Source organism: Garra rufa, chromosome 3 (assembly GCF_049309525.1).
Source record: "Garra rufa chromosome 3, GarRuf1.0, whole genome shotgun sequence".
Classification (NCBI taxonomy): Eukaryota; Metazoa; Chordata; class Actinopteri; order Cypriniformes; family Cyprinidae; genus Garra; species Garra rufa.
The window spans coordinates 29,876,526-29,893,221 of record NC_133363.1 but is presented as its reverse complement, the minus strand read 5'-3'; positions in this window follow the sequence as shown (position 1 = coordinate 29,893,221).

Genomic DNA, 16,696 nt, shown 5'->3' with positions numbered 1-16,696 from the left:
CACGCTCTGAACTGCTATTAAAAGAGCTGGTGTGGATGAAGCGTAATTTGGAAAATCATTTTCACTAAGGAAGTATGAAGTAATTGCAGGTATGAGTCTTTCCCATTTTGTTTTCCAGTAACATGGTTTGATCGTTGAGTAAAAGAAAAATCTTTGGAGCAAAATTTCTTTAATTGATGACTAAAGAGTGATTGGTACAAGCACATGATATTGGATATGTAATATAGTTGAGGTAAAAAGTTTGCATACACTTGGAATTTACCAAAACAAGAGGGATCATACAACATGCATGTTATTTTTTATTTACTACTGACCTGAATAAGATATTTTACATAAAAGACGTTTACATATAGTCCACAAAAAAAAATAATAGTTGACTTTACAAAAATGACCCCGTTCAAAAGTTTACATACACTTGATTCTTAATACTGTGTTGTTACCTGCACAGATGTTTTTTGTTTGTTTTTGTTTAGTGGTATTTGATCATGAGTCCCTTGTTTGTCCTGAACAGTTAAACTGCCCGCTGTTCTTCAGAAAACTCTTTCAGGTCCCACAAATTCTTTGGTTTTTCAGCATTTTTTCAGGTTCAAATGTTCACTGATGCTTCAAAGGGAAACACAATGCATCAAGACCTGTGAATTTAGAGATTTTTGGAGAACATGTAGGTACCTTCTGTAGCTTCTAAAGGGCAGTACTAAATTAAAAAAATATTATATTTATGCAAAATAAGAAAAATATACACATCATTCTGTTCAAAAGTTTACACCCCTGGCTCTTAACGCATTGTTTTTTCTTCTGGAGCTTCAGTGAGTGTTTGAACCTTCTGTAATAGTTGCATATGAGTCCCTCAGTTGTCCTCAGTGTGAAAAGATGGATCTAAAAAATAAAAAAAATCATACATTCATTGTTAGAAAGGGTTCAAATAGACAAAAATGCTGAAAAAACAAATAATTTGTGGGACCTAAAGGATGTTTCTGAACAGCAGACAGTTTAACTGTTCAGGACAAACAAGGAACTCATGAACAAATACAGAAGGTACCTACATGTTCTCCAAAATTCTCCAAATTTACAGGTCTTAATGCATTGTGTTTCCCGTTGAAGCATTAGTGAACATTTGAACCTTCTGTAATAGTTGCATATGAGTCCTTCAGTTGTCCTCAGTGTGAAAAGATGGATCTCAATATCAAACAGTCATTGTTGGAAAGGGTTCAAATACACAAAAATGCTGAAAACCAAAGAATTTGTGGGACCTGAAAGAGTTTTCTGAAGAACAGTGGGCAGTTTAACTTTTCAGGACAAACAAGGGACTCATTAACAACTATCACTAAACAAAAAAAAGCAAAACAAAAAAACATCTGTGCAGGTAACAACACAGTATTAAGAATCAAGCATATGTAAACTTTTGAACAGGGTCATTTTTATAAATTCAACTTTTATTTTCTCTTGTGGACTATATGTAAAATATTGTATGTGAAATATCTTATGTAGGTTAGTACTAAATAAAAAACAACATGCATTTTTATGATCCCTCTTATTTTGGTAAAATAATTAACATTTTGCAGATTTTGCAAGGTGTATGCAAACGTATGACCTCAACACTATGTTTATTTGTAGAAGTAATGTGAGGACCCATGATCATTAATTTATTAAATAAAATATATTTGTCTAATTTATTTGTCTGACCAATGCCAATAAAATCAAAACGTCACTTAAAATTAATACTTTTAATAAGGCGCATTAAATTGATTAAAAGTGACAGTAAAGACATTTATAATGTTACTAAAAAAATTAATGGACAGCATAAGAGACAAACAAAATGAATCTCATCAAGTTAGTGTTTTTAAGCATTTTACATTTATTCCAAAATAATAACTCAAGGCAGTAACAATTCAAACAGTATATTTCATTTGTTAAAGCTATTCTTTTTAATAGTTAACTTAGAACTATTTTTTAACTTTTCAGATAATCAGTTGTCAGAGCTCAGTAAATATTGGTCACAGACGCAAAGATTTACTTAAAATTTCACTAAGCTGATTACTTACTAAAAACACTTACAGAAGTGTTAATGCCATTTTAAATCTTATTCAGGTTTTAAAAAAGTAGTTATATCTAAGTGTGTGAGTTGTCTTTCCATTAACGCCATTATATTGTTTATTCAGACTGATTGGCGAACACAGAACATGCACGATCACAAGAGGCAGGATTTATCACATTAACCAGTCACAGCCGAACATAACCAGTCATATCCAATCATATCACGATGGAGTCATTGCCTCCTCTCTCTTGACTTTCCTCTATTCATATCATGCTTTTAAAACTCAATGGGCTCAGGGGAGACGAGAGAGATGCAGACTCCCGCTGTAACTTTACCTGCAACTTTACCTCACATATATAAAAATTGTTTCTTTACAAATTTTATATATGTGTGTGTGTTTGTATTTCTCTGTAGATCAGCTCCTCTGGCCCTCTGTTCATCTTCACAATCCTCTCCCTCTTATTTCTCTGAGGAACAGTGGATGAGAGATGTGTCTTCACCCCAGCTGACATTGTAAAAGTCTGTGAGCTCCAGCAGCACCTTAAGGTTTGTGTGTCACACAGACACCACCGCAAACTCCGCTCTAAACTACATTTATCAAGAGCATTTCTATAGCACTGTGTCTAAAGACTGATGACTTTATATGGCTCAGACAGAGTGTGTGTGTGTGTGTGTGTGTGTGTGTGTGTGTGTGTGTCACTGCTGCAGCCCTAGAGTGAGCGTGTGATGTGTGAGAAGACAGGTTGGAGTCAGGGAATGCAAGATGAAGTGTGGTATTTCTGAGGATGCCAACACCTGCGTCAGTCTTGTCTCTGAGCTGTTAGCTCTGCCCCTGTGCTGCCCTGGCACCTCTGAGCCCCCCTGCCCTCTCATTCACTCCAACACACCTCAGACTCACACACACAGCTCTTATTTAGGTAAAAGAAAAAGACTAAAAGTGCAGATAGAAAGGGAGAGAAAAGAAAAAAATATCACCAAAACAGCTTAACATTTTTTACTGGGTGCTAATGGACTTTTTGGACTATGTGGAATTCCCTCTTATCCGGAACTGGTGTGGTCGTAAAGAAACTAGATCTGTAAGACCAAGAGACTTTTCCCTCACTGCTCATCCTGTGTGCACGTTGAAACACTTGGATTCATCTTTGCGATGTGTTATGAGGATGATATGACAGTTTAAATAAGAGCCTCAACTTTTATGCGCAAAAACTACTGTTAGTATATTGAACAGTGTTTCCTGATTCACATGCATTCCACTGTAACACATCCCCACTGTTATGAGCTTCTTTGCAATGTAATGTTCTGTGAGCTTGCAAATAAGTGCCGGTCATGTTAGACAGAGATTTTAATATGCAGAGGGAATTTTAATCTTTACTTTTAATAAGATTTCCACCTTCTTGTGTCTGTAGCCTATAATTAGAAAGTCTGGCTGGCTAGATTGACAGAACATTTTGTCCCAGAAGAGAGCTGGTGCACAGTAGACGTTCTAAATCACACACACACAAGACATTTTTCATCTAACAAATTGGTTTCTTTTTTATCTCTTTCCCTCTGTCTTTTATTCTTTTTGAATTTGAATACTGAGCTGACGTCATTGTCTCATCCTTTTAAGGCTTGCAGAGGACTATATATTTCACACAGGCACAGAGCGAGAGAGGGACAGATGGTGTGCTGCAGAGGAAGCCCTGGGTCACAGACAGTTTCGTGTCCTTTCATCTACTCTATTATCTGTGTATGTCAAATCTTTAGCGCAAGTGCATTTAAAGGGATAGTTCTAAAAATAAAAGGGCATGTAACACGCACAGTTTCTGCTAATCTCATGTTAATCTTGAGTAACTATAGAGTAGCATTGCATCCTTCATATCTCCAAAGAGTTTTATCAGATTTATAAAAGGAAGATATAGCTGTACCGCTTCTTTTCGGAAACAATCGAGGTCCTGGAACCGTAAACCTTAAAGAAATAAAGGTTTCTGAGGAAAACACTCCAGAATTTTCTCCATATAGTGGACTTCAAGGGTGGCCAACATGTTAAAAGTCCAAATTGCAGTTTCAAAGCAGATTCAAAGGGCTCTACACGATCCCATCCGAGGAATAAAGGTCTTATCTAGCAAAATGATTGATTATTTATATATACATACATATACTTTTTAACCACAACTCTGTGATGCGCGTGCATGTCTTTACACATTATGTAAGGTAGATAAGGTCTCCTCCAACTTCAGATCATCAGACGTTGTTTTACCTTTTTTTGTAAAGGGCGTTTGAATTTCTTTGCACATTCGCTTCTTTAAACACTGGGTCGGTACTTCTGCCTACATTACGCGTGACCTTTCCAACGTGACAATGTAATGTGTGAAGTCGCGCTAGTGCAAGATGAGCATTTGTGGTTAAAAAGTATATACATGTTTGTTTTTTTGTTTTTGTTTTTTTGTGGAAAATGACTGATTGTTTAGTTAGATAAGACCCTTATACCTTGGCTGGGATCATGTAGAGCTCTTTGAAGCTGCACTAAATTGGACCTTCAACCCATTGGCCACCAGTGAAGTCCACTATATGGAGAAAAATCCTGGAATGTTTTACTAAAAAAAATGTATTTTGGAAGTAAACTAACCTTTTAACTCTGGGTTCTTTGGAAAGCTGAACAAGGTTATTGTACCCTCGCAACCAAAAACACACTTTTTTGGTGACGTTGTTGATTTTGTAGCCAAAAACATAATGTAAAATCCTTCTTCAGCAAGTCTTGTGCAGCGCTGCGGAGGACCTGAATGGAGCATGTTGATGGACGTGCTTTTGCTCTCACTCTGGTTGATTTGCGCACGTTGTTCCTTGAGAAGTGCCCATAAAAGGAATTCCTTTGTGACGTCATACAAGGCCATACTAGAAAAAAAACTTTCAGAAAATTATACCAACCCTGAGGGAGTGTATCTGGCACAGAAATTCTCCATCATATGTCCAACAAGTTTTTTGGGACTTTGGTCATGTTTAGCATGAGAATCCAATTCTTTAGTAGTGTAAATAGCATTAGACATCCATTAAAAAAAGTCATCATTGACATTTGTATGACTTTCTATGTTCTGAGAAACACAAAAGAAGATATTCTGAAGAATGTTTAGGCTATCCACTTTATTTTTTCTGTAAAAGCGGTAAATTTAATGTGTCTGGCTTCTGGTGTCATCTGCTTCCAGCTATTTTTAGCTGTACAATCAGCTGGTTTTGCGGCTTGATATTGCAAACTGGTGTGTCTTACCATATTATTTTAATGTATTATCTTAATTATGAACACACTAATTTGTAGTGCAAAAAGTTATTCTCGCACATTGACAGAAAAAGGCTTATTTCCGTGTTGAAAAATTGGGTGGATACAGACAGAACTGGGTAGTAACTGATTACATTTAATCTGGATTGCATAATCCGATTCCAAAAATTAAGTACTTATAATTAGATTAAATTATGATTAAAATACTCATAATCAGACTAGTTACTTTTTTATGGATTACATAATAACATATTATTTACACAATAGCAGCCAGTGAATGATTCAGAATTTATTGTTTCTCCCTAATTCTTCTTTTTCATCTTTAAATGTTTCTTTCTAAAATGGCCAACTGTATATACACTCAAAGTCTTCCAAATTTCATTAGTCAGGTGGTGACACACCATTTGACCACTGATTTACAAAAGTAATTTCAGGTTTAAGAAGTGTTTCAACATTGCTTCAACTACTGATGAATACATTGATTTTTATTTGAATTATCACTCTGTAGGTTAACCATGTATTTCTGTCTTTGGAAGGCTTTTGCCTTTCAAAGACATTAAAATGCACAGATTCACAAACTTTGCTTGTATCCTTTAAATGTGTGCCATTTGATGTCCAAAACACTTTATCAGTCTTTAGCATAGCATTTCTCCATTGTTTCTATTTTAATATATGGAGGACCCATATCAAGCCACAATAATTTCGTATAACTCTGTTGTACTGCAACTTTCTCTCTACCAGCTGTGTTCCCGGCTTCCAGAAGTCATTGCCGTATCCCGTTCAGTGTCTCCCGACTTCTGTTTTTTCCCCAGTCTTCCTTATTCTCTATAAGAAAGAGTCTGCATCTCCTCCATCTATCATCCTCTCGTCTCACATCTCTCATGTGGATGAAGGGCAGGAGTGTAGTCTCTATATTTAGAGCAGGCTGGTTTATTTACCTGCTGCCCTTGCAAACATGTCCTTGCTAAATGAAGGCGAGTAGGCCTATCACCATCCCAAGAACAGCGCTTCACACCATCAGAGCCGATGGTGGTGTTTGTGTGTGTGTGTGTGTGTGGGTGTGTACTTCTAGGTATCTTGATTCTGCTTTTAATCAGAACCAAACAGATGAACCAATCTCTGCTCATCAGCGTCATTATGCTCCAAACAAGAGTTATTGATGTGAGCTGCCAATCTATGCCGCATTATGCTTGTTAAAGTGGATGCTTGTCGAGGAAGTAGTTACACAATAGCCTGCTGATCTAGCCACGACTGCAGGAGGAAGTACTATGTCCTCACAGCTGCCTGTATATGTATAATGTGGCCATTGCTAAGTTTAAACAACTCATCACTGGTTGTGAATCTCTGTTTGTTTGCAGAGTGTCTTCCTATTTTCTACAACTTCAGCTGTTGATTGACGTACATTCGTTTTCTTGTCACTCAAATCAATCTACTGATCAGTGTTGGAGGGTTGGGTGCAGCTGAGGCGTCGCATCTCTTTCTAAACCTCATTTATCTTTGTCACACAAATACATACGTCTATCTCTCGCATACAAATACACACACTAACCTTGAAGTCTGGAGGATTTTACTTGTCTACACCGCTAGCTTTTTTTTCAGTCGCTGGGCAGACTGATGTATTGTCTCTTTGTGAGGATGTTCGGTGTGCACTCATTTAAAAAAACAAAATACGTAACACCATGTACGTTTCATGACATATTCGATGTGAAACGTCCACTGAGTGGCCCTAAAAGAGTGTTTTAATTGTTTTCCCCCTGGAACAGATGAACGTACATATGGTACGTTTTATGTGACGTTGGTTTTGTACGTGTCACCGCAGTTCTGACTTGAAATGTTCGTTGAATGTCGCTATAACTCTAATGCTCTGTGACGTTTTAAAATAACGTATTATTTGCACTAGAACTATCCTACCGAATAGTATGAAGAAAAATTAATGTAATGTAAAAACGCAATCACAAGCATGCCGTTTTGGCTTGTTACCAGTCTCTCATCTTTCAGCTTTTACGTTGTAAGTCATGTTTTTCACGGGATTCGTACCAAAGGATTCTGCATCCTAAGTCCAAATCTGTGCCGGCTGAGCTACCAAACAAGCTTGTTACATTTCGGAAAGCGAAACATATGGAGCTGTAATCATAACTGTGTACGAAAATGATTACAAGTGCTCACTGTTTTACCGCCTCTAGTGTTCATTTCTGTTGGAAACTGCAGTGATATGTACTTGCTGGTATTTCGCATCTTGCGAAAAAGTTCCCACAAATATGTTTTCATCATGAAATCAGGTAGATCATAACTGTACCGTAATTGTAAGGGAATAGGTTTGTGTCTCATACATTTACTCTAAAAATGAAAGGGATGGTTCACACAAAATTAAAATTCTGTCATTATTTATTCACTCTTATGTCCTTCTAAACCTGTGTGACTTTTTCTTCTGTGGAAAACAAAAGAAGATATTTTGAAGAATGGGTTTTCCAAAACTGCACTGAAACATTTTTCAAAGTGTCACCTTTTGTGTTTCATAGCAGAAAGAAAGTTGTACAGTTTTGGAAGAATTTTATTGTGTGAAATATTAATTTCAGTTCTTGAATTGACCAGCCTTTAAAAGTATGTGTTTTTTTTTTTTCTTTTTTACTTTCTTTATATGTGATCGTCCTTGCTTGAACTTAAATCTTCTATCTTCTATAAGTGATGTGACCCTACATCCCTCACTCCTACCTTAAGTTAATATAAGTTAAGGGTGTTCTAGTATGTTTATTGCACCTTTATGCAGAGTTTTGTTATGTAATATATTTTGGGGGTCCCCTTTCTATTCAGAAGTTGTTTCTATTTGTTTTACTTTTAAAATGCAGCATCTGTATCCAAAATGCAGCTGCTTCTTCCTGCTAATCACTGCTGATAGTAATGTGGTGTCAACAACAGTACAGGAAGGGTCTCTTACTACAGTTAGGGAACACCTCTATATCGCCCCCTATTGGCTATTTGTAGTAGTTTGAACACAAAGAAAGTGTTACAGCTCACATTGAATTGGTCCCCTCACCTCTCAATCTGTCACACAGAGGATGCTTCTCAGAGCCGTTTTATTCAAGGTCAGGCTCAGTTAGGTTTTGGTTTAAGAAGACTTTAAACTGCTCAGCCACCTTCTCATCCAAATCCTCACCCCACCCCCACCACTGCCTTTATACATGACATACATCAGGTTCTGTGTGCAGTCAGTTGTTTGTCTCCTTAGCTCATATCCTGGCCCCATCTGGTCTCATTTGCTGTCTTTCTGTCCATTTCTCTGGAACATGTGGGCAATCATATATATACATTAATTCAGAGAGTCAGGAGAGTATTTTGCTGTGTTTGAGGTCTTCATATTGAGGACTCAAGATGTAAAGCAAGTGAAGCATGTAGATATGATATGATATGGTATAAAACATTTAGGTTTATTCCCCTGAATGGACTGAATGGATTGAATGCTTTTGGCTTACTAAGATTAAGCACGAAATATCATTGCCTATTGCTTGGCAAGGATTTTCGTTGTTCAATAAGACTCTTAAAATAGTTTTGGGATCAGAAACCTGCTTAGGAACTTTCTATTCATCATAATCCAAGCAATGTTACTCAAGATATGGTTATTTCCTTTCAAAACATGCTAAGTAATGGTATTGAGATGTGGAGGTTTTTTTGAGGTAAATGTGTTTCAGAGGAAGTCATTATATATTTCTTGAACATCAAAGTGTCAGTGGGACAGGGAGATAAATTGTAATTGGCCAGTTTGGGTCATGCTCAATGCCAGGGTTGCCTAGAGACAGGAAACGCTTGATTCTAATTGGGTTGTCTGTCTGATGCTGCTTGCCGGTGTCCTGTCCTGCATCACGGCACACGTTATTTCAGGCCGACACCAAAAGATCGGAATGACCCTCTGGTCTAGAAAGCAGATTGACAAATGGAATTATTACTAGAAGTTCCTGGTATGGTAGAAGAAAGCATGCTGGACAGAAGCAGTGTAGAATTATTGGGCTTGAATTTGGAATGTCCTGAGATGTAGTTCTCATCACTAATAATCAAATATATATATATATATATATACACACACACACACGCACACATACACTACCAAGTTTTTAAAAAGTAAGATTTTTAATGTTTTTTAAAGAAGTCACTTTTGCTCACCAAGCCTGCATTTATTTGAATGTCAAAATACAGCAAAAGCAGAAATATTGTAAAATATTTTTACTATTTAAAATAAATGCTTTCTGTTTGAATATATTTTAAAATGTATTTATTACTGTGATCAAAGCTACATTTTCAGCATCATTACTCCAGTATTCAGTATTATATGATCAATTATTATATGATCAGAAATCCATTTAATATGCTGATATTTGTTGTTCAAGAAACATGTATTATTATTGTTATTATTATTATTATTATTATTATTATTATCAATATTTAAAACAGTTGATATTGAAACAATATTTTTATTTAGCAAGGATGCTTTAAATTGATCAAAAGTGATGATAAACATTTCTAATGTTACAAAAAAGTTCTATTTCAGATAAATGCTGTTCTTCTGAACTTTCTATTCATCAAAGAAACCTGAAAAAAATTCTACTCCGCTGTTTCCAACAACAATAATAAATGTTTTTTGAGCAGCAAATCAGAATATTAAAATGATTTTTGAAGGATCATGTGACTGGAGTAATGATGCTAAAAATTCAGCTTTGAAATCACAGGAATAAATTACTTTTTAAAATATATTCAAATAGAAAACAGTTATTTTAAATAGTAAAAATATTTCAAACTTTTACAGTTTTTGCTGTACTTTGAGTCCAACAAATGCAGGCTTGGTGAGCAGAAAAGTCTTCTTTAAAAAATAGAAAGTATGTGTGTGTAAATCTGTATTTAATTATAGATATTTTATATTCATATAATAAATCTGACAAAGGTATATTTTGCAGAAATTGAAAATCCTTTAATACATCCTGGGGTTTATGGAGTTTTAATAGGACTATAAAAGTCCAGATTTTGTTAGAACGGCAGTAAAAACCAAAGCAATAAGGCTTATATGTGGCTTGTACTGTATATGACAACACTTTATCAAATTAAACAAATCAATGCAGTTTTGTGGTAATATGAGGATTTAGCTTTACAGTACGTCTTCATAAAGTCTTATAGTTCCAATTCCATTTGGATCCTAAAATAAACAACAACAAATAAAATAAAAATAAATTTATCTTGCTCACTAGCCGTAACATTTTCCAAATAATTTGAGATTTTTCTCCATTGTTATTCTTTGCATACTTACAGACAGTAAGCCATTGATTTGAACGATTCAACCAAGGATGTTTAATGCCTTGCACTTGTTTCATTCTTGGATCAGCATGGCCATAGAGACATCATCCTACAATACTAAACTACAATAATAAAAAGAAGAAAAATATTGACAAAAAAAAAACAATAAAGTGAGAATAACATCAGAGCACGTCATGTCCTTTATTGTAATTACAAAAGCTGAGAAATCTGTGAGTTGCTCTCCACTATAGACATATATATTAAAACAGCACTGGAGTGGAGAAAAATTCAACACATTTGTGAGTGGTGAGTGTTCGTCTGCGTCGGGTCTTCTGTTCTAATGTGACAAGTTGGTGAGGTTTTATGCACCCTCCTGTCATTTATGCTGGAGCGGCGCAGGCCGCGGATGTGGCGGGTCTCACGCGGCTGAGTTTGACTTTGTCTTGATCAAGTTGGAAAACCTTAGTGAGCAGCAAAAATACAAACAATTAACTTAGTGTGATCAATTATAAAATATAGAGTATCAAATGTGTGTACATATATACATTATTTGACCTTCCTTACACCTCTGCCTGTCATATACACTCACACCTGTTTGTTTTCTTGATGCTGCTCTTCACATTTATGGCTTACATTAGTCACATTAGTGGAAGTGCTTGAAATCGCCCAACCCCCTTCCAGTCAGACAGAGTTACAGTCATAAAGATAAAGGTTGAGGTGCTTTCCCACCTGTGCAGACATACCGATCAAACCACCTGCCAGCATGATCCGCATTGTTACGTAGCAGGACGTCATTTAGTGCAAGTGTGATTGAAGACTTGCACTTCCTCTTTTGCTGCTTCAAAATTGAATACATTTATTGATGTTTCTGCGCTCAACATTTCCTCAAGTTGCATCACTGAGGAAAATGTGCTTTCATTAACTTATTTAAGTGCTTGTTCTTACAAGCTGTATGAAGTACATACAGTAGTCATTTTTATTGTCTTCTGTAAAATGTGGGTAAGTAATCACATTTTACAGAAAATGCTTTCTTGGCAGAAAAAACAAAAACAGTTGGTTTATGGTTACATGTTATGGTTTCGGGTTAGGTTTGTGTTAACATAATCTTATGATTACAGCTGAGATTGATTTAGGTGTGAAATCAGCGAACACAAAGTCAAGACGAGAACATTTCAATATAACAGGTGGCTATATTTGCATAAAGCTCTCCAAATGTATGTCGTATTTTAATTGCGTAATGTCTAAAACTTAAAACTTATGTCTGGGGGTGAGCGTCATTTGTTAACTTCAAGGCTTTAGTCTATAAAAAGTGCTTTGTTTGCCATAGGCTATATGAGGAACCAACCAAATCAATTAAACAGAAAATGCAGAGAAAAAAAAATATTCTTTTAAAGTTGTACCGCCTCTCAACCTGGTGCAAGCTTTGCAAGCATGTGTCATGTGTCTGTCTGCTGAGCTTCTGCCACATACTAAACTAAGGTGGATATGAAGACAGCCGTGAGTATGTAAGACGCTTAGAGTCACAGAGAACGAGCATTAGATGGTTTAACAGGCATTGAGTTCTACATTGCTGTTGGTTAACAGTAGAATTGAGGTCTGAAGTGGATTTTTTTGTTCTAGCAGAAGGACACACCTGGAAAGGCTGGTGCAGGTTTGTCTATCTGTCTATACAGTAATCCCCCCTGCTTGTTCTGGGAAAATTCCACAGATCTGAACCACACCTTTCAAATGCTTCTAATATGATACTCATCTACAGGAAACTACTATTTGAACAGACTCTACCTTGATAAAACTAACCTGGTAATCTCAAAAAGTAATGTTTAACTAATTAATAAAGCTGTCCGTTTCAATATCTGGAGGTGCTTTTCTAGAGATTCTCTCTTTTTCGAGATAGTTGAGAAAGTTGATGCTGGCTTTCATAAAACTGACAAATGCCTTTGCTCCGGATGGTTATTAGTTAGAAATGAATCTGAGCCTTGAACAAATACCTAATATAAAGCACACAGAGACATGTCTGAACCATAAACATCTCTTGAAGCACGTTTGTCTGGAGTTTATTAAGATCCATAAATAGATTTAGAAAGCTGATTTTGCTTTTGAAGCTACCACAAGACATCAGAGCTTTAGAGCCTGTAAAACAAGGTGAGGATGTTAAATAAACCCACAGACGCGGTTCTGGACTTTCTCAACCATTTGTTTTAGGCTGTTCTTGGGATTTAGGGCTTGCTTTTTTCTTATTTGCTTTTTTCTTTGCAACATCAATGCGTGGCACATAAGTACGAGATAATGTACAGTCAACTAATCTTTATCGCAAAATAAACCCCCAAACAGGGTGATCAGGGCTCTGATTTGAAGAGTGAAGCAAAATGCTAACCAACTAACTAAATAAAAGCATGAAACTAGCACAATTCTGTGGCAAACTGGTTGCCTGGGACAAAAGTCAATTATGTGGTTATTATACAAAATAATAATATTAATAATAATATTGAAATTTAACAGTAGAGTCAAGTATTCCAGAGAACCACATAATAAATGACAATAACCACAACAGGTGCTCCAAAAAAAAAAAAAAAAAAAAAAAAAAAACAGTGCAAAACCAACGGTCTCTCACAACCAATTCGTATGGAGTTTATAAGGTGGCTAATTCATAGGAATTCCTATGATTTTGCAAAAATCGCACAAATTCGTACAAGTGAGGTTGTAATAATTTGTACGAATTAGCAACCTTGTAAAATATGTACAAATTGCCAAGAGATTGAGTTAGCTAAACACACCAGTAAATGCCACTTCTTCAAGGATTTAAATATTTTGTAGGGCCTTTTGATTTCTGAGAAGTGGAAAACCCAGATGGAATTGCGGAATCCAGTCTTAAAAAATGGTATTTACTGTATAACGTGGAATCTTACAAAATTTGCCAGATTTTGGATGAATGTATCATACGTTGGTCAGTACACTTAAAACGCTATATGTTATATGCTATGGCCCGGTTTCACAGACAGGGCTTAGACTAAGCCTAGTCTCGCGTAGCCAGACCTTCAGACTGACGGCTGAAGGTCTGGAATTCATGGAAGCTTTAGTTGGCCAAGGCCCGCCCATAAGACCGTTTGATCGACATGTCAAACAACCAATCACAGTTCGTTTCGTTCAGTGTCACGTTTCGGGGCGTGGAGATGCTCCCACAACAACAGACTAGTGTGCAACAAGTCAGTCATTGAAATAACCAGCATTGAAAGATAACGAAGAAGAGGGAGAACAAGCAGTAAGTCAGTAATTTGTTCGCGAACGTGGCAAATGTGTATAACAACAATGGCGTCTGCATAAGCACCTTTTAGCAAAACGCTGAATTAATCAGTCTGCGCTTTGTTTCCCGGTGGACCGAATATAAACGCGACACTCGCGTCTCCTGGAAATCCGGTCAAATTCAACTAATCAGATGACGACTTCGACATTCCTGAAGTGTTTCCAGTTAAGTGTACCATATGCATCAGACGTTTAGCCAACGTTTCGTTGGCGTGACGTCTGAGGCTGAGACTAGACTAAGCCAGGATTAGGCCATAGTTCAATTAGGACATTTAAGTAATTTTTATAAACATGCTTAGAAAAAAACATTACTGGTGTGCATCTTGAGACAAAACAAAGGCACTGATATATTTTAAGATCAATCAGTGCAATTTTGTTTCAGTTGAAGCAGCTCAGACTTACATTTTAGTCTAGGACTAGGCTTAAGCCTTGTCTGTGAAACCGGGGGTTTATGTATAATGACTAGAGTTTGTGAATATTAAGCTGTAAAAGATTTTAAATATGAATCCTGCATGTTCTGTGTGTGTCTGTGTTTTTTCATTTTTTACTACACACATACTGAAGCAGGCTTGAGGCTTGCTGTTTTCAGGCACTGATTCCTCAATTCATGAGTACATAAACCAACCCAGGCACATGAAAATATGTGGCTTTATATACATTTCTTACAGCACATTTTGTGGCAGTTTCAAAGTTAAATGTCCAGAGAGTGGCGCTAAAAGACACATTCAATAATGGGCCGTGGCACATGGTATTACATAGGTACAGTCACGTATTGCTGCATTTCTGTTGTGCTGCTTGAGGTACATATTGTGGCTGTTCAGAATTCAAATATCCAGGGAGTGTCGCTAAAGGTTGATGCTCTATTGTGTTGGAAATATGCCCTACACAAAACCCAACCCTAAACCTACCTGATAGTGTTAACAAATGTAAAAGCGATATTAAAACGCATTTGTTGATTCAGCCATGATGTTTTAACTTCCTTATTCAGATTTGAGCTGTTTTGTCAAACTGTAGTTTCACAGGTTCAGTAGCGGAGCTCTTCATCACTCAAGTGTAGCGCTGTATCGCGTGAGCTACCGAGCAAACATGCTGAAATACAAAACTCATGCATATGAAGCTGTATATGTGACGACAACGTTCAAAGGTATCAGTTTTCAGATCATGCAGGTCGTTAAAATAATTTTGAAGTCATAACATGATATTCTGCAAGTAATTGTGTGAGAATTAGGGTTTACTAATTGAATCTCTGTACCTGTAAATCATACTTTGTGTGAAAAGGAATAAAAGTTATCGGAGCTTTACTGCCTCAAGTGTTCATTTTTACAGTGATTTGTACATATGGTCATATCACATATAAACAGAAACTTAAAGGTCTTCGCAGCAACCCATCAAAATAAAAGTTCGGTTTAACTTGGAAAAAACTGTGATAGAAATATATTACTTAATCTGATGATAGGACTGCTACTAACAAAATTATTAAAACATGATTTTTTAAGGAATGCTTACCAGAATAATTATTTACCTGAATGCATTTAACAAAAAAATGTAAATACAGAACACAAAAAAAGAAAAATAAAGAAAATAATAGTAAATATTTAATCAAATCAATTGATTAGACATGCTTTTGATTATTAAAATTTAATTAAACCACTAATATGGAATCCAGAAAATGAATGGAAAACAGAATTAGGTAAAAATAACACTGAATTTGAGAAAAAAGTAAAACAGATTTCATAAAGTTCACACTTTTAATGAATTGCTGTTAAATTGTTTAGTTTAATGATTTAAATTAATCAGACATGCTTTTTGGTTTATATATATATATATATATATATTTTTTTTTTTTTAACTATTGAAACAAAGTCTAGAAAAATGTAATAAAAAAAAAAAAAAAAGATTTCATAGAACCGGATTTTATAAAACATTACTAGATGACTCTTGAAGAGGTGTGTCTTGAGACTTGAGAGAGATGGCAGGACTCTGCCATCACAGCATCATTCGGTCTTTACTTCTAAATCTCACCTCAGAGCCTGTGCTTTATCCTCACACCTTTTCCTCTTCTCTTCGTTTCAGGCTCTGCTTCTTTCTTGTACAATCATGCTGCCCTCGATCGCAAAACTCTGGCGACCGGAATGAGGTCATTATCCAAGGCTGTGATGAGGAACTGCTGCATTCTCTCTCTCTCTCTCTCTCTCTCTCTCTCTCTTCTTCCTCCTCAGCAGTAGTCTTTGGGATCATTTTGCTCCACTCCTGATCTTCGATGACGTTACAACACTCATCCTTATCTATCACCTCCGAAGCTGAAGCGTGCAGACACATGTAGTTAACAATTAATTTTACAATCAATATGAAAAATATTGGCTGTAATGTTGTTCAGTGAGCAACATCCTGGAACCCGTCCAGGAGACTACTGAGTGTGGGAATGTTTTGAAATCACAGTTCACTATTCTTGTGGAATGTTTCTAAACACTAGAAAGGCTGTGTTTCTAATGGTGCAATGGTGACTTGCATGGCTACTAGCATGTGAGTGGGTGTTAAATGTGACGCTTTCACTTTTCGGCGGTTACTGTGGTCAGCCATGTTGAGCGTTGAACTAAATTTCCAGAGGAATTACTGTTGCTCCAGGTGATATGGCACAGGCCACAAGCACCCTAAGTTCATTAAATAGATACTATCTGTGTCCTCAGGTCAAATGGCAAACGAACAAAGCATGCTGCAGCAGATGGTTTACTCACATGTGCTCACGTATTTGTATCCTCAACTTTCCCATATAACTGCAATAATATTTTCCTATGCTGTCCATCAGCATTTTACTTTTCTTACTTTTACTT